This window comes from Sus scrofa, chromosome 16 (genome assembly GCF_054392235.1).
Source record: "Sus scrofa isolate SSC_HxYL_T2T_F1_AM1 chromosome 16, Sscrofa_HxYL_maternal_Yorkshire_Landrace_v2.0, whole genome shotgun sequence".
Classification (NCBI taxonomy): domain Eukaryota; kingdom Metazoa; phylum Chordata; class Mammalia; order Artiodactyla; family Suidae; genus Sus; species Sus scrofa.
Window position 1 is genome coordinate 88,232,768 of NC_139398.1, and position 27,459 is coordinate 88,260,226.

General features: G+C 48.5%; 1 long non-coding RNA gene across 1 annotated transcript in view; it reads right to left on the minus strand.

The window, feature by feature from the left end:
- LOC146395709 (uncharacterized) overlaps window positions 1–27,459 on the minus strand; it is a 119,375-nt gene that overhangs the window by 48,285 nt on the left and 43,631 nt on the right. The window contains exon 2 of the long non-coding RNA XR_014831070.1: window positions 113–186. This is a non-coding gene — a long non-coding RNA (uncharacterized LOC146395709). The remainder of the gene's footprint in view (window positions 1–112; window positions 187–27,459) is intronic.

Sequence of the window (27,459 nt, forward strand, 5' to 3'; positions counted from 1 at the left end):
GTGATCTGCTCGAGCGGCAAATAAAACGAGACTCAAGCCAAGTGGGGTAAGTGGGGAAAAGTCTTGAAACTAAATACAAAATTATGTATTTTTTCAAAGGACAGTGTGTTACCTTTGAAGCTGGTGGTGCCTCTAGTTGAAATTGTAGCAGCTTCATGCTTGTCCAGACTTCATAAGGCTCATTTCCTGAAAAGTGTACAGAAATGTATTTACTTTTAAAATGGGCACAAGTTTTATCTTCTTAATTTTGTTCTAGGTCAAAGATATGTTTCAAAATGTCTAAGATATGCCTATCCACGGAACAGGTTTGTTTTACATACACACACACACACACACACACACACACACACACAGAGCCTTCATTTACTGCATCTGATCAGCCTTGAGCACTGCCGTTTGGGGATGGACAATTCTCTGACGTGGGTGCCATCCTGAGCGTCAAAGGATGCTGATCAGCACCTCTTCCTCCACCCACTCCCTGCCAGTACCGTCCTCCAGGTGCGACACCTGAGCATGCCTCTGCGCAGCAAAAGCAGCCCTGGTTCGGCACCCCTGCTCCAGCCAATGTCCAAACCAAGGTCCATAACAAAGGACCGTCTAGAGGAAAACTCGCTCTGGTCCCAGGGAAGCGGAAGGCGCAAGGAGGCCCAGCTGTGTCCCATGTCCCCGGCTGATGGCAGAGGGACACCTGCAGCCCCTCACTCAGACTTCTGGCCCCTGGCTTCACCCACTGCATTATTACGACAACCATTCTGGACCGAGTCTCTCCCCGTTTCCTCGCCTTCCCAGTCTCAGAAATAAATCTCCAGGAGGGATGTCCAGTCTGCTGAGATACAACGTGGTGGAAGATAGCATAAGAAAGGGAGTGTGTGTGTGTGTGTGTGTGAGAGAGAGACAGAGAGAGAGACTGGGCACTGTGCTGGATTAGAAAGTAGCGCTACACTGTAAGTCAATTATATTTTAGGTAAATAAATAAATAAATATGCAGCAAACATCAACATTACAAAAGGAAATGTTTTAAGGTGAAATCAAAATAAATAAATAGTAAAAAGGGAGTTCCCGTCGTGGCGCAGCGGAAACAAATCTGACTAGTATCCATGAGGGCACAGGTTCGATTCCTGGCCCCACTCAGAGGGTTAAGGATCCAGTGTTGCTGTGAGCTGTGGCGTAGGTCGAAGACGCAGCTCGGATCCTGCGTTGCTGTGGCTGTGGTGTAGGCCGGGAGCTGCAGATCTGATTCGACCCCCAGCCTGGGAACTTCCATATGCCATGAATGTGGCCCTAAAAACACAAAAAAAAAAAAAAAGAAAGAAAGAAAGAAAGAAATCATCAGATTTGGGGGATGTGACCAGCACCTCCATCAACCTCAAAGAGTCCCCCGCCCCCATGACTCAGGCACCAGCACGCCCCCTCCATCTGTAACATTGCCCTTGGTGGCACTGCCAGGCCTGCCTTGTCATCCCCAGATGGCAGATGAAAACCGAGGGTCAGAAACGGGGGCAACTGGCCCAGGATCCCAGCAGGCAGAGCGGAATGGAGGCTGCCCATAGTTTCAGGCCCCTACTCGTCCCCAAGCGTCACAACACCCCCTGCAAGCCCTTCGGACCGGATCGCGGTGGTGAATCCGAAACAGAGCACCTCAGACCCTCACCCGCAGCCCCCAGCTGAGAGCTGACCTTGGCTCTCTTTCCTGCACCTGAGTCCCTAGCTTCCCCTTGTGGCTCAGTCATCGGTTGTCTCTGAGGAGGCTGGTGGGATGCAGGGTCTGCCTGGGAAGCCCAGAGGCAGACCCCCGGCCACCCTCACCCCCGTGGTCCTGCCGTGAGGGAGCAGGGGCGCAGGAGGGGCCGGGCGCAGACCCCCACCCAGCCTTGGAAGCGGGGACTCAGGGTCGCCAGGCGATCCAGGGAGAGGAGGGTGTCCTTTTCTGCTCTCAGTCAACGGCCACGCAGCCCTTCGCAGGCCATTCTGCCGGCAGCTTAAAGAAAGAAGAAACTCCGTGGTCTTGTCCCAGGAGGCCCAGAGCTGAGCCCCGGCTGGTGGAAAAGAAAGTCGCCCATAAGCATGTGCCCTGCATCCCCGCGACGGCTGCCAGGCTTGCTTTGGATGGAGTGTGCCCGTGCAGAGAGCGGGGCGAGGGGCAGGGCTGCCCGGGGATGTTGCTGGAGAGTCTGACCATCAAGCTTGGCTTTGCCTCCCCTTCCTCTGGCAGGGGGGTGGGGTTGGGGGGGCTGTGGATGCGGGGGCTGGGGGGATGCACCTTCCAAGGTCAGTTTCAGGGTGCGTTCTCTCCGTCTCTCTTTTTCTCCCCCCCCCTTCTCTCTCTCCCTCTCTCTCTCTCTCACACACACACTCACGACAGCACACACACCCTGCCCATTGCCTTTCTACGTGGGATTTCACTAGAGTGACTAATGAGCAGAGACTATAACACAGACAGAACTACGAGGTACCAAGACAAAGGGACGAGTGACAAAGGGGCCCAGAACCAAACAGAGTGGCAGCCTGGCAGGTCTTCCCAAAGAATAACACACTCCCAGACACACAGCCTCCCTCCCATGTGACAGGGCTTCCCCCTTCACCCGCCCGCTGGCACTGGGCTCACGTGAGCTCTGAGCCCCAGGAATGGGGGCAACCAGGTGGCGGGAACTGCTCACTGGGAATCAACTTCCCATGGATGCTTCTAATAGTCTGACCACAACTTTTAACTCCTTTGATTAAGAGAAAAAACAAAACAAAACAGAAAACAAAAACAAAACCTCTTGTTTAAGTGTCAGCATGAACTAGAAGCAAGACAGAAGTCAGATCCCCTACCAAACTGGTGAGCGCCTGCACAGGTATCACTGTTCAGAAAAATCTGGCAGTATCCCCCTTCTCGGATTTAAGGGTTTGCTTCTCCATAGTGACAAAGGCAGGGGTGGCAGAGGAAGGCAGGAGGGGAACAGGATGGGAGTTTAAAAATAGTGTGACAAAATGATAATGTAGGTCGGAAGTACATCTGGGTTTGATTTAGAAAGAGAATTCCATGTCTGCACACGCATCCAAAGCATCTCTATTTTTAGCCTCCCTCCACTCCGAAGCAAAGCACCTCGGTTCCCCCCAGATGACCTCACAGGGGTGAGGAGTCACGGAGACCTCTTGGGGAGGAAGGAAGCTACCTTGGCAGTGCCCCCAAGGCTTGGTCACCCCTCAGCGGAACTGGTCAGATGACAAAAACTGAGAAACTCAAAATGATGGTAACTCAAAAAGCTGTGCAAATGGGCTGGGAGATCTTTTTAGTTTGCTTGTTTGCTGTTTTTTTTTGTTTTGTTTTGTTTTTTTCCACTTTTTCGGGCCACACCCATGGCATATGGAAGTTCCCAGACTAGGGGTGGAATCGGAGCTGCAGCTGCCGGTCTATACCACCGCCACAGCAATGCAGGATCTGAGCCTCGTCTGTGACCTACACCTGCTTATAACGAAAATACCACAGACAGGGCAGCTTAGGAAACAGATATTTATTTCTCACTGTTCTGGAGGCTGGAAATCCAAGATCAGGTGCCAGTAGATCCAGTGACTAGTGAGAGACCTCCTCCAGTTTGCAGGTGGCCTACTTCTCTGCCTCCTCTTCCTCCTCCTCCTCTTCTTCTTTTTGCCTCACCCACAGCATCCAAAAGTCCTGGGACCAGGGATTGAATCCTCACCACAGCAGTGACCCAGGATCACAGCAGTGATAACACTGGGTCCTTAACCTGCTGAGCCACTGGGGAACTCCCAGGTGGCCAACTTCTTGGGTTCTCCCATGATGGACAATGGAGAAGGCTGGGTCTCTTCACGTCCCTATAAGGACATTCATCTCATTCATGGGGAGGTTATAACCTTATAACTTAACCATCCCCCCAACCCGGTCCCCTCCAATACTGTCACTTTGGGAATTAAGCTTCAACATAAGAGTTTTGAAGGGACACAAACATTGTATCCATAGCGGGAAGCTTCCAGATTAAGACTCCAGAGAAACAGGAATCGGCTACAGGGATGTGTCTGATCCGTTCCTGAAAGAGACGCAGTGTCCCTTCTGCCCCTGCTATTGGCGACAAGTGAATTTTAGACCAGCCTAGATTTAGATGTGAGCAAGCTCCTGTGAGGGGCGAGGGGGGGACTGTGTCACGGCCATGGGGGACTCTACTGAGGCCAACTTCAGAACGCACAGTTTGGGGAGCTTCCGTTGTGGCTCCCTGGGTAAAGAATCCAAATAGGATCCATGAGTTTGAGGGTTTAATCCCTGGCTTTGCTCACGGGTTAAGGATTCGGCATTGCCACATGATGCCGCATAGGTCACAGATGCAGCTAGGATCTGGCATTGCAGTGGCTGTGGCGTAGGCCCCAGCTGCTGCTCCAATCTGATACCTACCCTGGGAACTTCCATATGCCACAGGTGCAGCCCTAAAAAAAAAGAAAGAAAGAAATGCAATCTGCAGCCTGTGTTACGATGTGATAAATATGGCCTTTACACAAAGGTTTTTCCAGAAGAGAGAGAGCACAGAGGCGAGAGCACAATTACGTATATTTATTTATGTTAATGTCTTGGAAAGCTGCGGCGGCAGACACATGAACTATCCATTTGCTCCACCAAACATCTCAGCCCCCTGCCAGTGTCCATTCTCTCTGGGCCACGGAATCATTTCTGGCCAATAGGATGTGAGAGTCAGGACTGTGCCGGCTCCAGGCTGAAGCAATCGAAAGCATCAGAAACTCCAGTTCTCTCTCTCCTGCCATGGCTGCTTGTTCCTTGTGTGAGCAGACAACCCTCATGCCTGCCATTCATCATCTCTCTCCTTGGCATACCACGTGTGATGCGGGTGAGACACAAAATTTCACTGTGTTAAACCAGTGCGGCTGGGTAATTTATCTGCCACCACAGCAGACCAGAGTGTTATCATAATACCATACATTGGGGTGAAAAAGGAGAGGGACGTGGAAACAGAAGCCTAAAATGTGTGGCATCGCCTCCACGGTAGAATAGTGCGTGGCAAGGGAACTCATTCCAGACACGAAACCAAGGGAGGTCCGTTTTACAAAACAGAAAAGGGGTAGGGCGTCCTGGTTATTACTGGGGTCCAAAAAAGTATTCTAAAACAGACAAACTGAGCCAGAAAGACGCAGCTAATTTGCAAGCACGGACGTGAGAAAAGAATACGAGTCTGGAATTTGGAACCCTTGCAATGTTGAAGGACCTTATTATCTCTAGATTCTGAAGAGCAAAACATGGAGCTTTGAACGATTTGGGGTGGAAAACACAATAAAACCTCAAAGTAGCCTCCTTTAGGGAAAGAGGGATTTGTGAGGGTGATGAAGCAAAGAATTAGAGCGCAAGGGAGCTGTGCCCTGACAAGGACACACTCCTTGAGCAAACTCTGCTCAGCTTTTCTGAGCCTCCTTTTAACTAGGCTTAGTCCTCGGCCTTCCAAGCCCAGTTTTAAGGAGACTCCCGCTAAGTCAGTTTATTGAGACTCCCCACCCCACCCCTGATGTCTAATCAAGTTCCTTCTTCTCCCACCCCAATACCCAACCGGATCCTCTTGATGATTTTCCACTTACGGACTCAGTCATCCTGCCCATGGACTCTAAGTCCCCAGCTGCCCTCGCCGTGTCCCAAGGTGAGTCCAGTCTCTCTCCCTGATTGCAACAGTCTCGAATAAAACCTTCTTGGTCTGTTTAATTTTGTCGGGTTCCATTCTTCTCGAACAGCCCAGAAAGAAACTGGGACTGTGTTTACAGAAAACAGATCAGCAGTCCACTAAGTTTCTTCAGGAACTGTGTTGCCACATGAACCAGGATCCTGCTTGGAAAAGCATGTGCATGTGTGAAACTTGGGGTCTAGGCCTTTCGAAGGCTGACAAATCTCTGCGCCTCCTCAAATAGAGATAGTTCCTCAAACCCACAACAGATTTTGTGGGATTTCAGAACAAATTTGTTACTGCAGCAATATTAATTTTACTTGAAAACATGCTTTTTATATATGCATGTTTATACTTACCTAGGTAATTTGAAAAGAGTTTGTGGTAGTGAAATCTATTGAAAATTACATCCAGAATGTGGTCATGCTACCGTGTGTGCCTGTGTGTGTTGGGATATAGAAGGGAAGAAGACTGTGGGTTTAGACTACACCTGGAGCAAGTTTCCCCTAGAACTTGATATTCCACACTCCGTACTATTCATGTACTTTTATCACAAAATAATAAGCAAAAACAAAGGGATGAAAAAGAGTCATTAAAAGACATCAGACACTTAGCACATCCCTGGGGATACATCTGCCAGTTCCTTTTGCCCCCCCCCCCCAAAGTGTACTGTCCACAGCCATCCACAGGGGGCGCCCGCTTCCCTGACAGCCTGGAGAGGGGCTTCTCTCTTGTGTCTTTCCTTCTCAAGACTGATTTGTTCAACAGATATGCTTGGGCATCCTCCATGTGTCAGCTGCAGGGACCCGCTGGAGAATCAAATCCATGGTGATGACTGTGCCCCCAGAACTGAAGGCCAGCAATGCAGACAGGCGTGAACCCGACACTCCGTGAAGGTCCCGGTTCATGGGTGGCGAGAGCATCTATCACGAGGTGGATGAAGTCGGCCAGAGCCTGCCAAGCCCTCACGGAGGACGGCCATCCTCCCTTTGGGAAGGGTAGGTCCTGATTATGGCCCTTGCTCCGCCTTCCCATTGGAAGCAGTATTTGTCTCAAATTTTACAGCTTTTAGCAAAGTGTCTCTATCGCTAACTGCGCCAAAATAAAGTACAAAGGGTCCATCTTGTTCTTGTTTACCGTTCCAGCCACAGGCGTGATCTAGTCTAAGAGCACAAGATTTGCGTGACCTTCCTCTCAAGGGCAGCACGTGGGGTGCTTGCTGATAAAAATGCTTAGACACAAGCCACCAGGAACAGCTAGGTCCTTCTCCCAAGTCATCATGGGAAGATCTTTCTAAATCTGCTGCTCCTGCCACCTATTGATTTACTAACCAATTTTGTCACACGCTTGCCAAAGCCTGCAAGATACATCCTGTCACCAACCTACCATCAACAAGGTTAGCGGTGAATGTGGGAAACTGCAGATGAGAGATGCAGGAAGAGGCAGAATCACATGACCTAAAGCATCTGAATGCTCTTGCTGCTGCAGCTTCCTAGTATATTATAAAGATCTACAATTATCTCTTTTATTTGATCTTTTTTTTCACATTCAATGCATCCAGCAGCAATGAGCTAAAAAATACACGTACATGTTTGTTGAAAAATTATTCTTGTTTTTCAAGAACATTGGTGGTAAACATGAGCTCTGCAGGATATATCCACTGGCACTATCACCCACACACCCACGAAGGACATGGTGACATCACAGCCCACACGGAAATCAAAGACACCAACCTGCTGAGGAGTGTCAGTGATTTTAACCAGATGGCGCCTGAAGGTGCCAATGTAACACAAGCGGTTGCAGAAAAGTGAAGTCACTTTTCACTCTGAGTAGCTTGACTTCTAAGCAAATGGCTGTTTCCTAAATTAATTCTGCCCATTTCCAATTCCAATTTTTCTTGCACATGGGCAAAAAGTGAAGAAATATCTATTAATAGGTTGGCTCCATAACAGGAAAACTTTGCAAACAGTTGAGTGATGCAGTTTTGTATCAATGTCCTCAGATGCTTCAAACAGAAAACAAGATAATTATGATAATTGTCAAGTAAGTTGCGAAATTCATGGAATCAATAGACGGCTTTTAAAAGTGTATTTTGATGAAGGTGAAACATTATTATTAATATTCTGGTATATTCAGTTAAAGTGTTTAACGCTGGATATAGAATTATTTTTGTGAAATGATGTGAAGACAAATTTCGGTGGAGTAAAATAGTATGGCAAAAGCAAAATTCTTACTGAAATGAAAATCCGTTGAGTCAGAATTTCACTTTGAGCTGCTTCTAGAGCATCTATAATTCATGACTGCACTCAAACCAACTGAGACATTCTACTAGTCAAAACAGGAGCATGATTATTAGATGTACAATTTTTATATATATGCACAGAGCAACTAAACCACATTTTTTTTTTTTTTTTGGTTAAAGGGTGGCGTTCAATGTGAAAAAGAGTTGGGTATGCAGGCAAACAAAGTTAAACCTTGACCTCTCCATCGAGGTTCAACAACAGCAACAAAAAAGTGAATTCCAGATGGTTTATAGACTTGAACATAAAGCTAGCACAAAATGTAAGCTTTCATCTCCATAATAACTATGGACACAAAAGCACCAACCAGAAAAGAGAAAATGATAGACTGGACTTTATCAATATTATTAATGTATGCTCTTCAGAAGACGGTTAAGAAAAGAGAAGTCAAGATGTAGCCAGGGGAAATATTCATAATACATATATATCTGACAACAGACACAAATCCAGAGTATATTATTGTGTTTTTTTAACTCAATCAATAATAAAAACAAACAGCCTGATCTAAAAGGAAGCAAAAGATTTGAACCGACAGCTCACCAAAGAAAATGTATGCTGGTCTATAAACTCATGAGAAGAAACTCAATTATCATTCGTCATCAGAGATGGGCATGTTGAAATCACAGTGGGGTACCACTCTACACCCACTAGACGGGCGCTAAACAGCGGACCATACCAAGTCTTACGAATTTAGAGCACCTGGATCTCTCACATGTGGCAAAGTATAGTCACTTTGAGGAAGAGGCAGTTCCTTATAAGGTTAAATCTCCTTTTACCATGCAACCGGCAACTCCACTCCAAGGCATGCATCTAAAAGAAATGAAAGACTATGACAAGAAAATGGCTTGTAAAATAATATTCATAGCAGTTTTATTCATTATAGCCCCCAACTGGAAACCATCCAACATCCACCAACCGGAGATTGGATAAAACGTTGTACTAAGCAAAGGAAGGCAGACATAAAGAAAGACACACTGATGACTTATGACTCCATTTCTATGGAGTTCCTAGCAGGCAACCTAATTCATGGTGATGGAAATCCAGCAGCGGGCGCCCTGTGGATGGGGCTAGGGATTAACTGGGAAGCAGCTTGAGGCAATCGTCTGAGGTGGAGGAACGAGCCTCTGTCTGGTCGAATGTTGGCTACCTTTGCCAGCTCTCGGCAAAATGTAAGCTTATAATTTGTACATTTTACTTTAAGTTGTATAAGAAAGCAAAAACAACAAGGTAGCAAAACAGATCAATTAATTATACAGAGTATCTAACAGGCTGTTTGTTTGTATCCCTCCCCCAAGTCACACCTTGAAACCTAATCCCCAGTGTGATGGTGCCAGGAAGTAGGACATTGGGAAGTGATTAGGTCATGAGGGTGGGGCCCTCAGAATGGGATTAGTGCCCTTATAATAGAGACTCCACAGAGCTCCATAGATTCTTCTATGGGATAAGGAGAGAGTGAAGACAGCCAGTGTCAGCACATTGATCTTGGGCATCCCAGGCTGCAGAACTGTGAGAAATGAGTGTCTGCTGTTTAAGCCCCCCTGCCTACGTAATTCTGTCTAACTAAGACAGGATACATTAGTTTTCTGTTGTTGTTGCAATCAATTATCACAAACTTAGTGATGCAAACCGCAAATCTAAAAGGTCAGTGCCTGACGGGTTTCCGGGAGGAAAACCCAGTTGTTGTCAGAGCTGCATTCGTTTCTGTAGGCTCTGGGGAAGAATGCACTTTCTTCCAGCTTTTAGAGGCTGCCTGCATTTCTTGGCTCCAAGCCCTTTCCTCCATCATCAGTCTCTGTGGAAGCCCCAGCCCACCTATCGGGAATCCCGCAGCCTGCAGCCCAGAATGACCTTCAGGCTTGCCTGAACTCAAGGCATCCCTTAAGCCCTTGAACGTAGGTCATCGAAGAGTGGGTGTGACCTTGGGTGAGGCAACATGGGAGCTGCCTCCCAGAAACATGCGCAGCATCTAAGATGGAAGGACTTTTGTCCAGAAGGTGGCTCTGCACCCTGCATCACAGCATCCACCAGGCTCACTCGGGGCCGCTGCTGACAGGTACGCAGGTTGTGTGCCCCCCTCAGGCCTCCATTCTGGAGTTCCAGGAGATTTATTTTTTCACTCATACATGGGCCTCTCTTGTCAATTAGCAGCAGCCTTATTCCCATTTAAGGAGAAGGCAGCAGAAGCAACTGATTGCGCGTTCCTCCAAGTGTGGCTCCTTGACCTGGGATGGAACCCAGATAGGTGCCTTCTAGGTGAGACTAACAAAACCTAGGGTCTGTGCCTGCCCCGATGGGCTGGGAAAGAGCTCCAGTAGCACAGTCGAGAATCTGGTTCCCCTTGGAGCTCCCTAGTGGCCTAGAAGTTAAGGATCCAGCATTGTCACTGCTATGGCATGGGTTTGATCTCTGACTTAGGAACTTCTGTTATGCCACTGGCATAGCAAACAAACAAACAAACAAATAAAACAACAAGAAAAAAAAGGATAAAAAATCTGGTTTCTCCCCAAGGAGATGGGCAAGTCTTGAGTCTGCTTGCATCCTTGAGCTCTGCTTCCTCAGCTCCGGAGTCCTTACAGAGCTGGGGTATTTGGAATTAGGGAGCCCATGCAGATACACAGAGACAGGGAAACAGGTACCTCCCCAGTGGACGTTCTTCAAGAGCCAAGGCAGGACTGTGAATTGATGTTGGCCATAATTACCAATCGATAATAACTGGTTCTTCATCAGTCACATGTCTCTTACACAATAAAGGTGTTTGGCTGGTTATAATTCAGAACAATCATTTTCTAATCACAGCTGAGGCCAGCAATTTACCAAAATGCCATTTAACAAAATGCTGTGCTCAAAAAAAGAGAGAGAAATGATAAATTATTCTTACAAAAGAAAACAACCAAATTCCCAAAATAGCCTTTGCTGTAAAAGCTTTTTTTCTGCTTTATGGGCTTCATCTGCTGATTCATCCTCCTTTTAAGCTCTGTTCTTTCTGTACATTTTAGTGCGAAAGAAAAAGAAAGCCTGATTTTCCAAAGCAAAGATGGTAATTTGCTAAATATTGTTTTCCAAACCTCAGCCCCATACATCCCATTTATGGATCACAAGCGTTCAGAAACGTTCACATATTTAAAGAATTCTGCTCCCAGCCCTAAATTCCGTCTAGTTTTTTATCTATAGGTCATTGTTTTAAAGGCCGAAATCATCAATCGTGGTGACGGACGATTCTGGATCGGAATTGAAGGAAGAGTTTTAGATCAGAGAGCGCATCGGGACAGCATTGGGGAAACTGTACACTGTCTGAAGGTGAGTCAGTCATCCCTCAGTATCCTCAGGGATTGGTCCAGGACCCCCACAACATCCCAAACCCACGGATGCTGAAACCCCTTCTGGAAAAGGGTGTCGTGTTTGCACGTAACTTCCTGCATTTTTGCATATAACTTCCTGCATATACGCACATCCTCCTGCATACATTAAAACATCTCTAGATTACTTAGAATACCTCCTACGGTGGAAAGGCCATGTGAAAAATAGTTGCCAGCATGCAGCAAGTCAAAGTCTTGCTTTCTGGAATTTTGTGGTATAGTTTCAACCTGATGTTGACTGAATCCATGGTGTGGAATCTGTCCCTGCAGAACGCACTGTGTTGGCAGCAGCGATCACGGTGACATCACCGTCATTAGGAAGGACAGAGAGCAACGGAGACAAAGTCCTGGACCCTGATGGAGCACCCTGCACACCCAAGACTTTCCATAAATGTTCTGCGTGTCCACTTACCTGACCTGAAAGGACCTGAATAGAAAGACCCAGCTCTTGGGGTCCCCACACAACAGAGAGGGAGGGACCCAGGCCCGTCCTGGGTCTGCTGCTGAGAGGGAATCCGGGAGGCTGTCCAAGCCCCGGGAACTGGGCTGGAACTGGCTGAAGCCCCCTTCTTTAAAGGCAGAAGAATCCTCCTAGTCCCTCTACACAAAATAAGGCTGACTCCTGCTGCCATGCCCGCCACAGGTGCAGGCGGTGCTGAGCGCTTGGCCTGCGCACAGGGCTACAGCCCCTGGAATGTGGCTTCTGAAAGAGGCGAACGAATGCCTTATGGATCTAGAGTCTGCAGGATCCTGCCTGTCACCTTGGGCACCTACCCTGATTCCCTGGAGCCTCAGACATGGAGCTCCCTGCCATCCAGGCCTCTGCTGTCCCCGAGGGGACTCAAGGACAAAGCTGACCTTGCCACCACCCTGCCCGCTCTTAGCAATCAGGACTCTCCATAACCCTCAATGCCTGTCCCTTCTCCCTCCTTGCTTATTAAAGCTGTTGATAATAGCTTCTTTTCCCCACCACAGACACTTCCCATCTCCTTGGTTTATTTCTGTCTCTACGCATGCTCTCAAAACACCCAGGAGGGTGTCACGAAAACTGACACGCATTCTGATTACCAAAGTCCTAGACACGACGACTAAGGGCTGTGTCCACGCGGGGAACAAGCTGGGATTTTCGAGAAAAGATGCTACTATTCTAACCCCTAGACTAGAGACATTTGAGGAAGTCAGATTTTTTTTTTTAAATCAACAGAATTGCTTTATTCCATCTAGCTTATTCTTTGTAGAATGAACAACTTCAAACAATGAGAGAAAATTCCATCTTTAAAGTAAAAAATAACTTTACTAGTGCAGCGATTCCTTGAAAGAGCAGTTATTTTCCCACCTAACATATTATTAGCAAACACTTCAGCACCCTGATTATTTTCACAGTGACTCGTGGAACGTAAGTGAAAATGTCACCGTTCACATCTTTCTGCAAGAAACTGATAGTGGAGACAGTTTAATTGGCTATTAGAGTCCTGAAATAAGACGTAAATTATTTAAGTAGTTATAATCCTCAGAGGCTGCGGGAACACACTTTAAGTGAATTGCTTACAGTCAGAAGGTCCAGTTGCCCATCGAGGCCACACTGCAGCATCAGACACCCACGGCTGCCGCCAACACAGCCCCGAAGTGGAACAGCCTGGAACAGCTGTGTCTGGAGGTACAAATGGCTCACATTCCTCCCTCTGTCCTGACAGGGGAAGCGGGCCTGTGCGCCATCGGAAGAGAGCATCGCTTGTTCCCGGATCCCAAGCCCTAATTATTCTCTGCGTTTCAAACCTCTGCCAAGAAACTGACTATAAACACCCCTGGAAACAATGGCTGGGATGGAGGCTGGACCCACGCGGTGGGTGACCTGCACTCCCAGGGATGGCAGCGAGCAGCCACTGGAAGATTCAAGGCTGCTGGTCGGTGGTCTGCCCTGCAGGACAGAGACAGTGCCCGTGATCCCATGTGGGTCCCCACCTCAACTCTGCAGATGCCCCGCCCAGCACTCCAGCCCTCTCCTCTGGAGGAAGGACCTGGGGGACGAAAGGCCTCTCAGACCCCTGGGTTTCTCACCTGCCACTCCTCCTTCCCACCCACCTCCCATCTAACCTGTCACCAGGTGACCGGTGGATTTTGTGCCAGGAAAGGAGAGGCAGGGGAAGTGGGGTCCTAAAAGACCAGTCTATCAGACAGGGCAGTGGGGTGTGGGGTCCTCAGACGGGGGAAGAAAGGACGTCAGGACGAGACGATGGAAACGGGCAAGTGTCCAGGGAGGCGGGAGGGTCAAAGGGCACGCTGATCACATGACTGTACACACTCCCATCAAACCAGCATGCAAAGGGCAGGAAGGGACATGGTTCACACTGCCAAAGCCACATCCTCATCCCTTCGCCAGGATGGAGTGTCCCTGACAGGCCAGCTGTAGGATCAGAATGCCCCAGCCTCCTCCCCTTGGTGACAGCATGGTCACCAGGTAAAACGGGCCATGTCACCCACCTGCCTCCTGCTGATTTCAATGGCTTCTGTAAAAAGGAACTGACACACATGGGGAAAGTGGCTTCCACCGCCAAGGGCCCTCGCTCTCCAGCTGCTGCAGCCAAAATTCTGGGTTCATCCTGGGCGGCCCCCAATCTCTCACCCCACCTGCCTTCCATAAATCCACATCCTTTCACTTAGCATCTCTGCCAGAGCCACCCTCGGATACTGTAACCACCCCTGAGCTACCCCCAGCCCCTAACTCGCCTCCTGGTGGCGCCCTTGCTTCTTCAGCCCATTGCCCCCCAGCCGCCCAGGGATCTTCCAGAGCAAGCGTCGGCTGTGGGTCCCCCTGCCCTCCACTGACCTCCCCCCCGTTCAGAACCAAATTCACATCCGCAGGCTTTCCTTCAGTCTCCGGCCCCTCGGGAAGTGCCTCCGTGTTCCACTCATCCCCACCCCTTCCCCTTCCACGCAACTTCAAGACACTTCCCACCACAGGGCCTTTGCACTCGCCGTTCTTGCTGCCCAGCAGGCTCCCCTCCTGGTGCTGCCTGTGCCTGCGTCACCCTGCATCGCCCTGCGTCGTCCTCAGGAGGCTAAATCAGTGTCCCCAGGTCACTGCGAAGAGCCCTGGGAATGAGGGGGTATGTGTGTGTATGTGTGTCTGTGCCAATCACCAGTCTCACTGTCTGGATCTCACTGGCAGGTGTGCAGAACCTGGGCACGCTACCAACCCCACAGGGTGCCATCACTCACAAATGTAAATCCCTCCTCCTGTTCGTAGAAAATCATGATCTAAGCAGGGGAAGGAGACACAAGAGGGGAGTGTCACTTCGACGGCTGCTCCTCAATCTTAAGGCGGCTGCGTCCTGGTGTGGGGACTAGAACATTCCAGGTCAAGCAGCAGGACGGAGCTTCCTGGACTGATGCACATAGCACCTGTTAGGAAGCAGGAAATCTGTCTAGACTTGAAAAGTGGGCAAAACTTGCATGAATGCAGGAAAGGTGGGGGAGCCACCAAGTGAGTGAGAAGAGCCAGGACACAAAACTAACACGACAACTCGGGGCTCGGTCTGAGGCGAGCGCTGGGCCCGACGCCCACCCCACCCCACCCTCAACCAGGCCCTCCTTCGGCAGCAGGGGCGTTATCTTCAGATGGAACATGAGGCTCACTCGGATTGTAAAGCATCCTATTTTACCCAGATGTGGCTTTAATCTCCCATCTGTCGGGCACCAGAACCGGTATCAGAGGACAGCTGGTCGAGGATGCTGAGCCCTTCTGAAGGTGTCTTAGAATTAATGGTAGGAAATAAACGGGTTGGAAATGAAATCAGAGGGGCCCCGGGGGATCTGAATGTCAGTCCAAGGGATTTAGTTTTTCACTGATGTGGACAACAGAGAGCTGTGACTTCGAAGCATGGATTTATACAGTCAAATTTGTTTCCAGAAATCAATATTTATCGGTAGGCAGGGATTATTAATAATACAGAAATGTGAGAAGACTCGTAAACCCAGGTTCAAGAAGACGTATTTTTCCTCACTTTAGAACACCCAGTGGTGTCTGTTAAATATCAAAATCAGACTACTAAAATTTTGACTAAATTTCATTAGCTCAGAAATATTAATCAATCCCATATTATTCTTTAGGTAAGTGAAAATACGATTGTATTTTATTTCTATTGAAGGAACTGCTAATAATTATTTTTATAAGAAAGTTAGAAAAGTTATTTCACAAATACAGTTTCTCAAGTCACCGGGAGAATACACCAGCTCCCTAGGTAAGACAGCTTTATTGTCACGTGGGTCTTTGACTGTGTCTTTGAAATTTCCTTTTCCACTAAAAGAAACCGAGAGTTCTTGGAGAAATGACAGACTCCAGATCTAAGGCAGGAAATGTGCAAGATGAGTCTCGAATACCCTGTTATTTTAGAAGGCAAAACCCTTCTAGAATCAAGGACTTGCAGAGTCATTTCAAAGGGACTCAGAAGCCATCTTTGCTTCCATTGGCCGAAACCAGAGCAATTTGATCTTCATTGAGGCTCATGTTTGAACTCTTCATAAATCCTTTAAGGGGAGTTCCCGTCGTGGCGCAGTGGTTAACGAACCCAACTAGGAACCATGAGGTTGCAGGTTGGATCCTTGGCCTCACTCGGTGGGTTAAGGATCCGGCATTTCCATGAGCTGTGGTGTAGGTCAAAGACACGACTCGGATCTGGCATTGCTGTGGCTGTGGTGTAGGCCGGGAGCTGCAGCTCCAATTGGATCCCTAACCTGGGAACCTCCATGTGCCGTGGATGTGGCCCTAAAAAGACAGAAGACAAAAAAAAAAAAAAAAAAAAAAAAAAATCCTTTAAGTAAAAATCCTGACTTGATCAATTTTACAGCCTGAAAGGAATATATATATATATATATATATATATATATATATATATTTTCGGTCTTTTTAGGGCTGCGCCGTAGCTTGGAGGTTCCCAGCCCAGGGGTCCAGTCAGAGCTGCAGCTGCCAGCCCACACCACAGCACAGCCATGCGGGGTCTGAGCCTCCTCAGCGACTTACACCACAGCTCACGGCCACGCCAGATCCTGAACCCACTGAGCAAGGCCAGGGATTGATCCCAGAACCTCATGGTTCCTGATCCAAATCATTTCCCCTGCGCCATGACGGGAAGTCCTCTTTATTTTAAAACCTGGTAAGTAAAGGGGGCAAAGTGATAATATACAGAAACACGTGTTTACTGGCTGTTTGCCTTGTTGTAATTTGTTAATATAAATTTTTTTAAAGTCATACAAGCAGTGCCCAAAACGGAGAGAACTGTTCTCAGTATACTGTATTTTGTTTGTTGCCATTGAAGAGCACATCTTACTTTTCCGCATCCATGTCATACTGGTGAATCAAAAAAGGGACGGTTGATCGAAAGCTATAGGCTTTGTCTCCATACTGACTTTCTGCTGTCGAAGGAGCTAACTCCGTCCGCATCCTCACATACAAAGAAACCACTGCCTTCCTCTCTCCAAGAGCATCACCTGAGGGAGCACAGTACTCGACGCGAACAGGTGTCTTACAAAGAAGAGAGTGTTTTCCTGTTGTTTTGTCTGCAACAGAATCTACCTTTCTTCCTGAAACCCATCATTAACCAGAAATATATCGGTTTTAAAAAGATGAAAAGAAGAGAACAGCTATCAAACATTCACGTCGCATGTTTTCCCAGAGGCTGTGTCTACGATGTTCCACCGCTGGAAAAAAATATCATGAAAGGGACGGAAGCCACTAACACCTAAGGCCAAAACTAACCGACCAAAAAACATCCTTAAAATCACCATGCTACGCATGAGCAGAGGACTCAGAAAGCATCAAGGAGCTAAGCTCTGTTTCTGGCATTTATCAGTGATGTAGCCTGACGTCTAGGGCTCCACCTGGAGCAGGCTGACCACACAGATCGATCCCCTGCTTCCATGAAAATCCTACTGAATTAAAGAAGGAATGAGAATAAATGTGTGTTGGTAATTTCACGGGAAGACCAGAACATTGGGGAAATTTTCAAAATTGTGAGCCAACTGTGGTGAGATTGACAAGGAAAGCCGACAGAGCGAAAGAGCCCTCTATGCAATATAAGCATAGAGCAGGTTATAAAATAAATTGGACAAATAAATTGGAGAGATTCCCCTGTGGCTGAACAGGTGAAGGATCCGGCTTGGTCACTGCAGCAGGCTGGGTCACTGTTATGGCGCAGGTTTGATCCCTGGCCCGGAAGATCCCACGTGCCATGGGTATGGTCAAAAAATGTTTTGGGGAGTTCCCGTCATGGCACAGTGGTTAACGAATCCGACTAGGAACCACGAGGTTGCGGGTTCAGTCCCTGGCCTTGCTCAGTGAGTTAAGGATCCGGTGTTGCCGTGTGGTGTAGGTTGCAGACACAGCTTGGATCCCGAGTTGCTGTGGCTCTGGCATCGGCTGGCGGCTACAGCTCCGATTGGACCCCTAGCCTGGAAACCTCCATATGCCGCAGGAGCGGCCCTAGAAAAGGGAAAAAGACAAAAAAAAAAAAAAATTTTGGAAAAATAAGTGAGATAAAAAATTCCCAGCAGTATTCTAGAATAACCATAAGACCTGAGACATCAAGAGTAGGGAAAGTGAAAAAAAAAAAAAGGAGTTCCTGTCATGGCTCAGTGGTTAATGAATCCGACTAGGAACCATGAGGTTTCCGGTTTGATCCCTGGCCTCGCTCAGTGGGTTAAGGATCTGACGTTGCCGTGGGTTGTGGTATAGGTTGCTGATGTGGCTCGGATCCCAGGTTGCTGTGGCTGTGGCTGTGGTGTAGGCCAGTGACTGTAGCTCCAATTAGACCCCTAGCCTGGGAACCTCCATATGCTGCGGGAGTGGCCCTAGAAAAGGCAAAAAGACAAAAAAAAAAAAAAAAAAAGTAGGGGAAGCAAATGGCCTCGGGTCCACCCTCGGAGTCATTAAGGTTTGTAGAACAGCCATGTCACTTCGAGCTCTTGAACTCCTGCACCTTCGTGTGCCCCAGGCTAACACTGATAAAACTGTTTCCTGAATGCAGGGGAGCTCTGCCTCAGGAGACCCGAGAATGAAACGTGGGCATCCGTGTATACTGGCTGGGGACAAGGGCTCCCAATAGCCAGCAGGCAAGCTGCCCAGGCACCCAGAAGAAAAACCCACCCCGACCGGCTGGAGTAATGACACCCCCCATCAGAGACTGGGGGCCAGTCTCGCCCCCCCACCCCAGCTTCGCGGAGACACCAGCCCCGGGAAATCCTAGAAGAGGCGAGTGGGGCACGCGCTCTCATCCACAGAACCTGCGGGACGTCAGGACGCGCTCTCCCAGCTCTGCCCTTGCGACTGCAGAGCCGGGGATGAACCTGTCTCCCTCCGGCTGCAGAACCGTGCCTTCCGCTACCTGCCCCGCAGGGCTCCCGGGAGAAAGCAGACAGCGCGAGGTCGAGCACGGGGCGGGCTCTCCAAGCACAGCCGCTCTCCCACTTCCTCTGCGGGGCGCCACGTCCCATCGCAGCCGCAGCCCCGAGCAGGGCGGCTGGGCTCCGCCGCACGGTCCTCTCCCGGCTGCCGCAGACTCGACCCGGGCGGCGGTCAACCCTATGGTCTCTGGAGGATGGGAACCAAGAGATACAGGGTCTGAGAGGCTCAGAATTTGAATTGTATTTGCAAAGCACGATAACAAACATTCCTGCTGACAAATTCCGGAACGTGATGAACTCAGTAAAATTAAAATGATCTCCCTTTTCCTGAGCTAGTTTATTTTATTTCTTAAGCCACATTTTTTGAAATCTCCTACATGGGGTTACTTTTATTTATTTATTATTATTTTTTATGGCCACACCCGTGGCATACAGAAGTGCCCAGGCCAGGTATTGAATTCACGCTGCAGCTGTGGCAACACCGGATTCTTTAACCCAATGAGCCAGGCTGAAGGTCGAACCCGCGTCGCCAGGGGTCAAACCCGAGCCTCCACAGCGACCTGAACCACTGCAGTCGGATGGATGCTCAACGCACTCTGCCACAGCAGGAACTCCCTCTTGAGCCGGTTTTAAATGCGTTCCCCTCTCTTACAACCAACCAGTCCCAGGCGGAGCCAGCCCTCAAAGACGTCACTTCTCAACTTGTGCCCTTTAAACACGAAAGCCTGGAGGAATGGAGGGACCGTCACTTCCCAGGTTCTCGCAGTGAGTCCGGAGGGGATCTGGGCACGGGACCAATCTCCTGACCGATAAACCAGACCTGTTGAGGAATCTCATATTTAGGTCCGATGTTTAGATAACAAGACATTCCATCCAATAGGCTACTCATTATTTTACTCAGCAGGAGCGCTGAGTCATTGTTATCATCCTACAAGAACAAATGAAGATGGAGAATTTTAGAACTGACCTTGCAGCTGGTCATTGTGCCTTTAAAATATTCAGCAGCACATGGTGAAAATTCATCCATTTCTTAATCTTGAATTTTTAATCTTTTAATCTCCTGGGAAGATTGGTTCGTACTCAGCATTTTGAAAAATGCCATTAAATGAACAATGAATCGCAGCCATGCCAATAAAAAACCAATAACAGCAAGAAAAGCTAACATTCTTGAGAGCTTATTATGTGACATTTTATAGATTTGGCACAGAGACCAATTAATGTGTCCAACGCGCATCACCAGTGCTCTTGGGGTTAGACTCGAAGGCGCCCACTGTGGGAAGAGTAGCACCCAGGCCCCCTTATCAGGCTGGTACCAACCTCCTAGCTGCCGTGAGTTTTGCTGTTGGTGGGGTGTCCGCCAGCCTGGTGGCCCACAGTGGATGGCTTCCTGACACAGAGCACAAGACATGCCCCTGCCTCAAAGGGGTGGCAACTTGATGACATGACCTAGGTTCCAAAGCCTGCTACCTGGATCTTTCCCTGAAACCACACTCTGCTGGATTTCTCCATCCTTGTTCTGAGTCCCTTTCTCTTTCCCAGGTTTTTTTCCCCCTGAGGAGCAGAGCCTCTATGCTCATGGATGCCCGAATCTCTGTCTCAGCCTCTGCTCCTTAGGGACCTGACCTATGACCGCTGGTGCCATGTCCTCAAAGGTCTAACTGCTGTGTCTGGAAAACGCCTCTCCACGGTCACTTCCAAGGACCCACTTGGTGGGTTTGTATTTCCCATCACAACAGTTTTTGGCTCTGTGGTCAGTCTGAACTTGGAACCTAGAGGTCCCTCCAGAAAGAGAGAGGCTGCCAAGGGGACACAGGAAGGCTCCTTCTAACATGATCAAGGACTCTTTCCGGCCACCGGGTTTCTCCTGCTGTAGAGTCCGCAGGCACAGAAGGAAGCTACCTCAGCCCCGGGCTGGTTTATCCCGACCACCACGGCGTCACTACAGCCCTCGCGTTCTTCAGGAATCTGCAAGGTGTCTCTCGGTGCCCCAGACACAGGCTGAGCCGTCACCGGTAAATACAGCAGCCGCGGCTTGAGAAGAGGTTGGTCACAGGACTCTCAGAACCATCAAGGATGGAAGCTGGGTCGGCACACCAGCCTGTCCACCTGCATCAGGTGAGATCCTAGTTAAGACTGAGAGGGAAGGTTCCCATCACGGCTCAGTGGGAAAGAACCGGACTAGGATCCATGAGGTGGCGGGTTCAATCCCTGGCCCCACTCAGTGGGTTAAGGATCCGGTGTTGCCGTGCACTGTGGTGTAGGTCGCAGACGAGGCTCGGATCCTGTGCTGCTGTGGCTGTGGTGTTGGCCGGCAGCTGTAGCTCCCATTCGACCCCTAACTTGGGAATGTCCTTATGCTGTGTGTGCGGCCCTAAAAAGACAAAAAAAAAAAAAAAATGTACAGGACAGAATGATGTTCTGAACCATGGAGACAGCAAATTTAAAGTTACCAGGGCGACATAATTGCTTCATGAAAAAAAAATCAGTCTCTGCCTGCACATAGCCCTGAGTCATCAATGAATGGTTTTTGAATTACCCAAGAGTCTGAATGGATTATTTTAATTCTTTCCCGTTGCCCCTTGCTCAAATTCTATCCCATTCAAGGTGTGGAATATACTTTGCTCCATCATCTCAAAAAAACAAGTGACTCATTTCCAACAGGCATGATCATTTTCCTCAAGGGCCCCAGAAACTTGTCATCAACAAAAGAAACACGTTACATTGTATTTTTAAAGTAATTTCTCTCTTGTCAACCATAACATGTCAATGATGCGGTTGTACTCATGTGTTAGAAACATGGAAATCTTTGCAGCAAGACCTCCAGACAGTCAGGACGCGGATGTGTTTTTACAGCTGTATATCTGTTTTCAAGTTATAGCAATCAAACACCAGAGGGCCGGGGCTTGGGGTGGGGGGGGGGGGTGATTATCAGTGAAATAGAAAAAAAAATGAGAATAGAAAGGTAACTGCAGAGAGAGAATCTTAGGAAGGCTGCAGCCTGAAATCGCCAAGTCCCACCCCCACTCCTTCACCTTTCCCTCAAGTCTCTCTTTTTTCTGAAATTATATTGTGATAGGAACACAGGACAAGAGATCTACCTTCTGAAATGTGTAAGTGTGCCATATGGAAGTGTTGATAATAGGCACGGGTTGTACACGGATTTCTAGAGCCTACTCATCTTACTTAACTGGAACTTTTTATGCCCCTTGATTAGTAAGTAACTCCCAATTTCCCCCTTCCTCAGCCCTTGGCAACCACTCTGTACTCTGTTTTTATGACTTTGGCTATTAGATGCCTCGTTTAAGTGCATCACGCAGTATCCGTCTTTCTGTAACTGGTTCATTTCATTTAGCTTCATGTCCTCAAGGTCCACGCCCGGCGTCTCCTACCGAAGCACGTCCTCCCTCTTAAGGATGCACTAGCATCCCGCTGTGTGCCTGGACCACATTTTCTTTACCTGTTTACCTGTGGACAGGCAGTTAGGTTGTTTTGGCATCTTGGCTTGTGTGACTCTTGCTGTACGCAACATGACCAGGCTAATACCTCCTCGAGATCCCGAATTCAATTCTTTTGGATAAATACTCAGACCTGGAATTGCTGGATCACCTGGTAGTTCTATTTTCAATTTCTTGAGGACCCCCCATTCTGTTTCCTACAGTGGCTGCACCAATTTACCTTCCTGCCAACCATGGCCAGGGTTCCCATCCCAGGAGGGGGACTGCGAGTTGTGAGGCAGGGCAGGGCGCAGACCTGAAACCTCTGACCTTAGTCTAGATTATCCCTGAGGTTGGCATCCGAAGGTGGGGGGAGGAGCTGGGGGCACAGGACACACAGAATGACACTCAGCATCCAAAGGAGTCACTTCTCCCTCCAAGGCAGGCATGTCGGGAAACCACTCACCTCAGGAACCCGTACCCGGGCCTCTCCTCTGCCCGAGGTGGGAAAGGAGCAGACCAGGTGGCAGTGGAACACGTGGTGGGAAGCACTGCGGGACTACTGTCAGTCATGTTCAGGTCCCAAGGACAAGGACCCGAGGAACAAAGATAGGCAAACAGCCTCACAATGGTTCTATTCCAGAAGGGGGGAAAAGTTAACCCACATACGTGGAGACTTAGTATGCTCTCCTGTTTAGTATTGGAACATTTTAACTACACACAAACATAGGAAAAAAGACAGCAAACACCCACTTAACATTATTCCGTTAAGAAGTAGGGACTAGTTATCACAGTTGTTTAAGATCGAACAACATCACTGTATGTGAGGCCAGAGTTTGTAACTGCTTTCCGATCCCATTCGTAACGTTACCACTATTCTGAAAATTGCATTTATTATTCATGACATTTGCATTTTTTATTTTACATTTTCATGTGCACAGCTAGGGCAGTAGGCCTGCGTGTCATTAAATTTGTAGGAAGAGCGAATGTGTTCTTCTGCCATGTGTTTCTCCTTTCCAGCAGACCCCAAACCATTTTTTTTCTTTATTCTTTAATTAAAAACTTAGCCAACCCTCTCCCTCCCACTTCGGGCAACCACCAGTGTGTCCTCTGTACTGATGACTTTGGGGGGGGCTCTTTTTTTGTTTTTTGTTTTAGATTCCATATATAAGTGAAGTTACATAGCATTTGTCTTTCTCTGACTTATTCACTTGCATAATGACTTCAAGTCCATCTATGTCGTCAAAAATGGCAGGATTTTCTTTATTTTTTATGGCTGAATAATATTCCTCTGTGTGTGCGATCTTCTTTATCCACTCAGCCACTGACGGGCACTTAGCTTGTTCCTCTATCAGGCAGTGTGTGAGGATCTGCGTAGCAGCGTCTCCAGGACCCCTTAGCTTATCGGGAAGTTTCTGTGCTGAGGCCACCTTTCTGAGAAACCAGCACCTCCTTGCTGCTCCCAGTGCACCGCGTGTAGGGAGCTGAATGGCGCCCCCTCCAGAAGTTCCGTCCACCTGGAACCCAAAACATGGCCCTAATAATGGCCTCTGCAGATGTAACTGAGGACATGCAGAGGATGCCATCCTGCACGTGGGTGGACACCGTGAGGAGGGTCCCGACATGAGACAGAGAGGGGACAGAGAGGGGGCAGCCAGGTGACAGTGGAGGCAGAGGATGCAGTGACGCATCTACAAGCCATGGACCTCCAGCCACCACCAGAGGCGAGCGGAGTGTCTCCGTCATGGCCCCAGAAGGAACCTCACCCCCACCCCCAATACCGTGATCTTGGCTTCTGGCTCCCAGACCTGTGGAGAGGAAAGATCCGTTGTTTCCAGGCACCTGGCCTGTCGTCCTTTGTTAGGGCAGCTCTAGGCCCCCACTCGCTGCCTGGTTCCAGGGGGCTCCCTCCCATCAGCACCCCGACCTCTTCAAGCTCATCTCCCCGGAGTTTAGCGCAGCGACTGCCACCTGGGATGCGCTTAACACGCCTGTGAATGGCCACGTCCACCGCCCTGAGCGCCACTACACGACGCCACCTGCTCCTCCAGCCCGCAGACCTCAGGAGCAGCCGCTCCCATGTCTCGAACAGATGACAGAGTTAAGGAGTCCCACTCATCACCTCGTGCCTGACACACCTTCATCTGCCCCTTTGTCTTAGCTGGACTTGTCCGGGGTCTGCCTGATCCTGACAGATGGGAGGGCAGTGCTCAGACTCAGCGGGAGCCAAGGAGAGGCCACCAGAAGGGAGCGAGACTGCCCCCTCCTGACACCAACTGCTGATGTCACCAGCTTCATCAGTCTCTGAAAAGCCCGCTAGGACCAGGGAACGGTTCTGTGCCCCCTGCAAGGGCACCCTGGCACACACTCTCTCAGTCCTTCACACCAGGGAGCAGCCATCAGCGCCCTCTCCAGGCTTCCTGCAGAATCCAGCACCCTTGGAAGCCTTTTCCTTATTGCAAATGTGTCAGACTCTCTCTTATGTGTGCAAATCTCGAGACAACTAATGGGATCTACTGCAGTTCAATCAATACCTTATTCATTGTTTGCACATCATTTGTAGGGAGGCAGGTCCTAAAACAAAGCATTAGCCAGTATTTTCCACGGGATGATAGCCAGAGTGGTGGGAAAGTATGTTTAAATCCCTTCTTGATGAGTTTCCAAGGAGACCAGTCAGATAATGAAGGGCTCGCTCTACCAAGCACGTGCCCTCCCCTCTCTCGGTTGGTTCACTGTGAAATCACCATTCGGGCATCATTATCAGTTTCTGTTGGTTGTAAATGCATCCTTGGTGGCGCCCCTCGGGCACCCTGAGCTCCGAGCAGTGGCTCTGGAGGCAGCACCATCTCTGTTATCCAAACCAAAGAAAATGAACCCCCCCCGCCACACACACACACAAAGGATCAGATGAAAGCTATCATGGGGAGTCTGAGTTGCACGTGGTCACTATTTTTCCTGTTCACTATCAAAGCAATGACACACACCAGTAACCCTCACTAACTCCTCATGCAAAGTCCATTTCAATCCTAGCCACAGACCACAAAGACGCTCCCAGCTCAAACAGAGTCACCGAGGATCCGTGCTGACCTTGCTCAGCCGGGGCTGGGCAACTGCTCCAGTGCCAGATTGTCCCAACAGATAAATCACCTCCCCTGGGAGCTGACGCTCTGGGAAGTTGTGTGGGCCAACAGATCAAACTGTCCTAAACCCTCTCCACACCCGAACATGTGTCCTGAGTTCCAAAGAGCCCAGGGCTCCCTGGGGACTGACTCAAAGTCCCTGAGAGCCCACTGTCCCCAGGGCACATCACTGTACATGGCATCCAGTGCTTCTCAAACTTGTAGGGCCAACTCAGGCACAAATATGGGACCACGGCTTTGTTGTCAGAATGGGTGATTTGAGTTAATTAAGTCTCACGCACACTACCCAACGAGGGCTGGCGACTAAACCATCCAAGCAAGTAGCTTCTTTGGTTCTGAGTTCAAATGATCATCTTCACTTTTCTTAAAACAGGATTTAACCACCAATGGTTCTTGCAGAGCAGGGTATAGCAAATTACAGATGTTACTGCTGTGCTCATGGGGATTAGATCTTTCTGTCCTGATGTGATGGCAGATTCTTGGACTGGGATTGAAAACAGGGAGGGAAATGCTTCTCCTTGACCTTCTCTTTCCCCAGCCTTCCTCCTTTTTCATGTCCTTTCCCTTCATCCACTTTTTAAATTTTAAACCTTCCCTGTTCCCATTTCTTATCTAATCTGCTCCCAATAAAAGAATCAAATTCTTTTTTGAGAAAAAAATTAATGAGGATTAACCTTTTGACTTCAACTAGCGAATGTTTAAGATGCCCCAGGAATGGCCAAACCTATGGCCACTTATCCAACATGGCCTGTCCCAGCCTTGACCTCTTCCTCCTTTTCTCCGACACCAGTTGACCTCTGGGGCTTTCCCTCCCACTTTGGCCCTTGGACACTGGCCTTAGGGCTCTCTCGCTCTCCTGGGGAAATCACTCTCCCCAGCTCTGTGGCTGTCCCCTGGCCCTGTGACAAAGCCAACACTCAGTTCCCCTCCCACTTTGTGCCTCTGCATCTCTTTTTTACCTGGGAAGCATTAGTGTTCTGCATGATTGGCATAATTCAAAGTTCAGGTCACATCAACATCATGAATATTTTCTCAGGTCAGTCTCCCAAAGCAATAGAAATTAGAGCAAAAATAAACCCATGGGACCTCATCAAACTGAAAAGCTTCTGCACAGCAAAGGAAACCAAAAAGAAAACAAAAAGACAACTTACAGAATGGGAGAAAATAGTTTCAAATGATGCAACTGACAAGGACTTAATCTCTAGAATATATAAGCAACTTATACAATTCAACAGCAAAAAAGCCAATCAATCAATGGAAAAATGGGCAAAAGACCTGAATAGACATTTCTCCAAAGAAGATATACAGATGGCCAACAAACACATGAAAAAATGCTCAACATCGCTGATTATAAGAGAAATGCAAATCAAAACTACCATGAGATACCACCTCACATCAGTCAGAATGGCCATCATTAATAAATCCACAAATAACAAGTGCTGGAGGGGCTGTGGAGAAAAGGGAACCCTCCTGCACTGCTGGTGGGAATGTAAACTGGTACAGCCACTATGGAGAGCAGTTTGGAGATACCTTAGAAATCTATACATAGAACTTCCATATGACCCTGCAATCCCACTCTTGGGCATCTATCCGGACAAAGCTCTACTTAAAAGAGACACATGCACCCACATGTTCATTGCAGCACTATTCACAATAGCCAGGACATGGAAACAACCCAAATGTCCATCGACAGATGATTGGATTCGGAAGAGGTGGTATATATACACAATGGAATACTACTCAGCCGTAAAAAAGGATGACATAATGCCCTTTGCAGCAACATGGATGGAACTAGAGAATCTCATCCTGAGTGAAATGAGCCAGAAAGACAAAGACAAATACCATATGATATCACTTATAACTGGAATCTAATATCCAGCACAAATGAACATCTCCTCAGAAAAGAAAATCATGGACTTGGAGAAGAGACTTGTGGCTGCCTGATGGGAGGGGGAGGGAGTGGGAGGGATCGGGAGCTTGGGCTTATCAGACACAACTTAGAATAGATTTATAAGGAGATCCTGCTGAATAGCATTGAGAACTATGTCTAGATACTCATGTTGCAACCAACAGAAGAAAGGGTGAGGGAAAAATGTAATTGTAATGTATACATGTAAGGATAACCTGACCCCCTTGCTGTACAGTGGGAAAATAAAAAAAATTAAAAAAAAAAA